The sequence below is a fragment of the Equus asinus genome, chromosome 17 (genome assembly GCF_041296235.1).
Source record: "Equus asinus isolate D_3611 breed Donkey chromosome 17, EquAss-T2T_v2, whole genome shotgun sequence".
Classification (NCBI taxonomy): domain Eukaryota; kingdom Metazoa; phylum Chordata; class Mammalia; order Perissodactyla; family Equidae; genus Equus; species Equus asinus.
The window spans coordinates 40342603-40349564 of NC_091806.1; the positions used below are offsets into that span (position 1 = coordinate 40342603).

At 45.4% G+C, this 6962-nt stretch overlaps 1 long non-coding RNA gene across 1 annotated transcript; it reads right to left on the reverse strand.

The window, feature by feature from the left end:
• Nucleotides 1–263: 263 nt before the first annotated feature.
• Nucleotides 264–3911, reverse strand: LOC106822849 (uncharacterized). Its single transcript, XR_011495131.1, has 3 exons — nt 3700–3911; nt 1613–1800; nt 264–400 (listed from the first exon to the last, which is right to left on the reverse strand). It is a non-coding gene; the product is annotated as an uncharacterized lncRNA (long non-coding RNA).
• Between the last annotated feature and the right edge of the window lie 3051 nt (nt 3912–6962).

Here is a 6962-nt window from a genome sequence, read left to right on the forward strand (position 1 = left end):
TAAAGACCAGTAGCAGGGATGTTTTCATTGCCTTTTACCCTAGCCATTCTTTTCACTCGTGGCAACATAAATGGGAAATCTGTGAAGTAATGCAGGATGGTTCACGACAAATACTTCCTCTTCTGATCACAGGACCTCAGGCCGCCATGGGTAACTGCATGTTGGGTATGAGAAATTTACTAGTGACAACACCCAATGGCAACTTCATGATGGAAACCACCCCACCTCGAGTGTAGAGGCTGTTGGATAATGACAAGACAAGTAGAGAAATGCAAGGCAAGTAATTTATTAAAGCAAGATGTTGAAACCTTTACATTTTCCAGGGAGGAGCAGGTGACCATTGAAAGACAGGGGTACTACTTTAGAAGATTCATGCACCACACTGCAACACTATTTTCCCCTGAAATAGAAAAAAAACGAGAAAGAAATGGGAGGTCAGTCATGCTTCTCCTAGAGATGACACATTAACATAGACCGTTCTTCACACCAAGATGTCAATGAAATTTCAACCAACCAAAGGCAAATGGAAGACACCAGGCAGGACCCCAGTGTGCAATAAACTAAATGGACTCAGATACAATTCAAGCAACCATGAAAGTCAGGAAAGAACCATTTCATAGTCCAGCAAACAAACCCTGAGGTGACCCGAGAGTAGGACTCAGGTTTCTATGGAAGGAGTGGGTGAAGGGTTGGACAGAGCAGTGCAGGTTTTCTTTTTTTTATGTCCTTGGACAGAAGACTCCAAAGGGGACACAGGGTTGAGACGTGGACGTCCTGAGAGAGAGGACGCCAGCAAAGAGGACTTGGGAAGTACTGCTTTCAGGAGATTCCCTGCTGTGTGGTGTGGAAATTCAACCTGATGGCACTTGTATTTCCAACACTGAGAATCAAGCATCTGTGGGCATTTGCAGCTGAACCTCATGACCTAAATTCAGAGGTAGATGGGTTGAGAGATACCTTTAAATATCTAATTTCTTGATAAAGACATAATTTCAGTGTTTTACCTTCACAAGTGGCCACAGGAGACATAAAAAGTGAGGTCTCTGCCACTGGCCATGATAAGGAGGAGAGTTGTGGGTGAGGAATAGAAAAGTGGACCGAGGTGCAAGGAGTGGGCCTCACCTCTGTAGAAGCCGGCAAGGACCCAGCCAGCACCGCCTCCATCCTGATGGAGGACAAGGTCTATTTCCCTCCCTCTCACCTGTCTCTTCATTCAACGGTTAACACTCCCCATGAGATTCCACAGGGACTGTGTCCCTGGGTGAGGGAACTCGCCCTCAGGAAAGCTTCCAGGCAGGGAGGCAGCAGTGCTTTTACCCTTCAACATCACTACATGGGGCCCCAAGTGTCCTCCTCCACAGGACACTATGAGCAACGTGGTACCCAGAGAGGTGACCTGAGAAAGAGGAAGATGGCCAGGTCGTTGTGCAGCCTTGGTATAGTGCAGTAGGTATAATCTTATTATGCACCCTGTGGGCACTGGGTCACCCTATCAGATGTGAACAGAGAGGCAGGTGCCTCTACCATCTGTCCCCTCAAGAGCAGCACCCTGACCTCCTTCCTCTCTGTTCATCTGAGGAGAAGTCTCTATGTACCGAGAAGAAAGAATTACCAAGGTCTCTGTGATTATATATCTGTCCCCAGCAGAGATCTCATTTATACATTGCTTCACTTGCATCGTGGCATCCTTGGCTTCTGGAGGTGCCTGATATTTGCTAAGTTGTAGCTTGAAGAGAGAGTCAGGAAGGAGAAAGAAGTTTGCTATATCAGTAGCAACGGCTGGACAGGCGGCCGCATTGGCTGGAGCAGAAGAAAAAGAAATACAATTCGTGTTAAGCAAAGGCGATTTTTCCTCTGGCTCTTGATTTTAGAACTAGACATGAAACCCAGGGATTTTATATTTTCATCTTTTCATTGTGCTGATGATATTGTGAGACCCTCAAAGTCATGGTTTCCTCAAGGTCACACTGCATGCAGCAGAGCTAGGACTGGACACCAGGTTTCATGATGCCTAATTCTTTTTTTTTTTCAGGGTCCCAACGCTCCTTTCCAAAACTACTCTTTTTTCCTTAAATTTACTTTTTCTAGATTGGGTTTTCCTTCTAATAGAGTAACACCTTACTTGTCTTAAATATTGGGCAGGAGGAGATTTTTTTTTTTTTAAAGATTTTATTTTTTTTCCTTTTTCTCCCCAAAGCCCCCCGCCGTTACATAGTTGTATATTCTTCGTTGTGGGTCCTTCTAGTTGTGGCATGTGGGACGCTGCCTCAGCGTGGTTTGATGAGCAGTGCCATGTCCGCGCCCAGGATTCGAACCCACGAAACACTGGGCCGCCTGCAGCGGAGCGCGCGAACTTAACCACTCAGCCACGGGGCCAGCCCCGGGAGGAGATTTTTAATAATAAAATTTCAAATAAATGACAGGTTCAGAATCTTACTGGAGATCATAGAAGGAAGAGTAAATCTGGAGAAGAGGAAGTAAAGTATTTATACATTGGATGATGCCTTGAGACCAAATTAAAGAATAGGATTATGTCCTGGGATACAGACATAGCTACAAAGCTAAAAAAGGTAAATCTAATCACTTTGAACACATTTGGAGCTTGTACAGAAAGTTATGATTAGCCCTTTTTTTCTGCAGTGCTGGTCAGAATTTCTCAGAGAGTTGGAAACTGTGGCCCGTTCCTGACCCCCTGGAATTGTGCTGAGACTTGAAGTAACCACTTTTCCTCATCTGGCTTCTCCAGCCCCCCAAGGTTTTGCAAGCAGCGTGGAGCCTGAGACATATCCTACCTGGCTCTGATCTGTCCCCAGTTAGACATCCAACTATGCAGAGTATTTGGAGATGGTAAAAGCAGAGGCCAGAAAGGGAAAGAGGTGGATGTTTAGAAAGTCAGATGAAAGAGAAAGACTCTGTGAGAATAGGTCAGTATCAGGGGCATGATGACATGCAGAAGTATCGTTTAATAAATGGCTAGAACTAATCTAGAAAAATAGAAACTATAGCCCTAATGGCGGTGCTAGCTCTCCTCCAAGTCCTGGTGGTAATCCTAGACACATTGAGTGCTGCTTATTCACAGAGCCCACTTGAAGATTTGTTATTCAGAGATTCAGAGAACACTGGCTCTTCTTGAACCGAGAACTCTCTAAAACTCTTCCATTTGTAGCATTTTATGAATCTGAATCTATGAGTTTAAATGCTATGGACTCAACTGACACCTAAAACTCTCTGGAAGGAGAACGTTTGATAACTAGGAGATGTCAGATCGACACCTAAAACTGGACTCCTGACACACTTCATGCCACTCCATTGTCGTAGCTGCTGTCAGTGCTTCCTGTAAAACCTGATGACGTGAGGAGACTTGAGGACATTAAACATTTTGTTCGAGCTCGAAGTGCTGGTAAGTGGCAGAGCCATGATTCTCATCCAAATCTTATTAGGTTAGGCAGGTTCTCAAACACAGATCACGGACAAGGAGTCAGGCTTCAGGTGGAAAACTCTTAAGTTTGCCTGCAATGATTTGTTGTAAAAGTTCCGGAGTATTAGGTTTTGAGAAAATGAGCCCCGGGCTTTTGGGGGCTAGTTCACAAGTCGAGGAAAAGGTTTGGATTTTGATCTGATCACCCCAATTAAGTTCATCTAGTTCAGACAAGGTTACTTACCACAGCTGGTTCAGGACTTATGAGAAATGATACTCACTCTCACAGCAGCAAAGGGCCAGAGTGACCAACAGGACTGGCAGGAACAGCCTCATGGTTGTTTACTTGCTTTGAGCTTGCAGCTTTAGCAAATCATGAGCAGTTAGGAGCTGCACTCAGGAGCCTGGGGAGTCCAGGGCTGTTTGTACCCGGAAAGCATCACTGGTTCTGCCCACCTAGCACGTGGCAGGTCACAAGGTCTGGCTTCCAGCCCTCCCTTTCTGACTCAGGGCTGATTTCATCCCTCTGTGTCACTTTCCCCACGCCTCCCTCCTTCCCAGGTGGGACAGACTCCAGGAGAGCAGCCCTGAGGGATTCTGCTCTGTCCTCCAGGGGAGCGTTCCATCACCTCTAGAACTGTGTCCTGTGTACCTCCGAGCCTTTGCTCTTTGTATGTTTATGACAGTGCAGAGGCACAAGTATGTTGTGACACCAGGAGGGCAGATCAGGGGACTGGAAAGCTGCAGGCTGCACTTTGGTTATAGAGACAGGTTCCTAGGGAGACCCAATTTGACTGCTCCTCTGCATGCTGATGGCTGACCTGCCTGGTTCAAGGACACACTGATCAAGTCTGAACAAGAATTATCCTCTCCCTTCCATAACCACCACCTTCACAGAGATATCTTAAAACACTGTGGAACACACCCCACCCTTGGAGAGCTTCCTTGAGGAGAACCTGCTTTATCTGTTCTCTCACTGGCTCATTCCAAGGCCAGAGACTTTGTGTCTGGTGGAGATGACAACAATGCAGAGGTTCATATCTTCAGTCCCCGAAGAGTAAGCCTATAATGATGACTAGCCACCCACCTGTCATCGTAGATTTATTGTGATGATTAAATGAACTCAATGCTCTTTCTTCCCCAGAAGTCCGGGGGTGTCAGGAGCCAGAGAAACATCACAGGTGTTGAGAGTTTCTCTGATCTTGGAATCCAGGCAGGGAAGATGATGGAATGAAGAGACAGGTGAACACGGTAGGTGCCCATTTCCCCTCCCATGAGCTCAAGTCTTCCATTCAAATCGAGCTTTTCTACCAGGGTCAATTTCATTTCTAACGCAGGTGAAGGCAGCACCCAGCCAAGGCAATACAATCCCCACCTGCCATTCCACTCTTGTGCCATCCTGCTCTGTGTGAGTAGGACACATTGTCTTTCATCAGAAATTACCTGCTTAAATGAAAGCATATTTGAGAGGACTCACAGTCCCGGACATAGGTTTTCAGTCTCAATTGTACAATCAAATCACTTTGGAGCTTTTAAAAAATACCTATTTCCTGACTCCCTTCTCTGGAGATTTTGATTCAGTAGGCCTGAGGTGATGCCCAGGCACCTGTACTATTTAAACTCCACTGGTGATTCTGTGGGGTAGCAGAACTGAGAAGAACCGAGAAAGACCTTTATTATAAAGGAGCATGTTTACAAGTTGTTTTATCAGTGAGCACACTGCAAGGTTTGGATAAGCCCAGTGGAGGGCCACAGTGGCACCCACATCAGTTACACAAGATGGTAGGGGCTACCTGTAGGCAGCTCTGCCTCCACCCCCAGGATCAGGAGACACGGTGGTGAGGAGCACGGAGAGCTATATTCAGCTCGTTCATGGTCTCAGACCTTCGGACAATTACTCAGTTTCTCTAAGAGGACCCAGTTTTCTCATCCGGAAAAGATGGCTCATAAAAGTGCCCCATGATAGGTTTTGTAGGATGAATACGTGTGCACGTGTGTGTAGATTTACCAGGGTCTGGCACATACTAATCTCTCAAAAAATCTTTACTGTTATCTTGTTTGTCAAACCTCATGGGTTGTCACCAGTTCCTAGTTTAGGGCACTGATGAAAACAACATAATCACCACTTGTCAGAACACTAAGGAAACCTAGATACACCTTCTCTCTCTGAAATCTATGGAGGAGGAAACCAGGCTTACGGTTTTAGTCTACAGACTCATGGGCATGACTTGGGTAGTGAAACCTCTCTGATGGCACGCTGAGCTGTCACAACATCTCCACATCTGCTGAACAGAGCTTGTGCTCGCACAGGCTCAGGTTCACAGTACATTTCATCAGGGAGGGACATATTTTGATTATTCTGAAAGCTCTTCACAACTGTTCAGGTTTTTTATACTTTTCATAGTTCATGCTTTTTCATGTCTTCCCTCCTTCTTGTCTAATGGACTATTTCAGTTCAATCTTCCCATCCTTGGGGGATTTGTCCCTAGCCCCGATGACTTGGTCAATGTCCCTTTTGTAGGCTTTTCTGGCACATTGATGTTTTTTGACTCAGTTACGAGTTTGAAGATTTACAAATGTATAATCAATTAATTGATGCTAGTCCCCAAGACCTCAGCTCCACAATTGCAGGACAATATCTGGTATTCTCATCCTTGCTTAGCACAGTTCCTTGCACAGAGAAGAGGAGCATCAAGCATTCCTTGCTAGAAATATACGGTTGTCATCTTCCACATAGGTCCCTGTGTTGCAAAACCATCTGTAGCTAATAACAATAGAGGTAATAAAGGAAGTAGCAACATTTTTTCTTGCTATCTATGGCCAGGCACTGTGCAAACATAATTTATTAAACTTCCTTAAAAATTAATTATCATGTTAAATGACAAGACATTTTTATCATGTAAAATGAGAGAGTGAGAACCGAAGAAAAGGATGAGGCACATCACTAAGAATGAGATTCTATCATAGAAACTAAAGCCCTATAGAAATTCAAGGAGAGCAAAGACCTTATGATCTGTGCATTCTCCAGGAAGGAAGATTTTGTGATGAGGTTATGATTGACTTGGATCTTGAAGGGTAACCTGGATGAGGATGACAGGACAGAGAAAATATGGGGACTATCTGGGCAGAGGTTTGGCCACAAAGCTGAACTCCACACACTAGAGGGTACAGATGCCCACGCTCTTGCCGGTGTCTGTCTGCACTGGGACTCCACTCACGGTCCACTGTGTGAGGCTGCCTTGCACTACTGACCTTTCACGACAAGGGCAAATGCTTTTAGACATTTCTCTATGGCATGGTTTCCCAACCACGGCTTTACTGAGGTTGGAGGCTGAAGAATTCTTTTGTGAGTGAATGTCCTGAGCATTGCAGGTTGTTTAGCAGCATGCCTGGTCTCTACCCATCTGATGAAAATAGCACACCACCCACCCTGTGGAAGCACCACAAACATCTCTAGGCATTAATAATGTCCACAGATATGGGTGGGATGAGGAAGTAAATCAGTCCTAGAAGAAAATCACTGCTCTAGCAGTGGAAATACTTT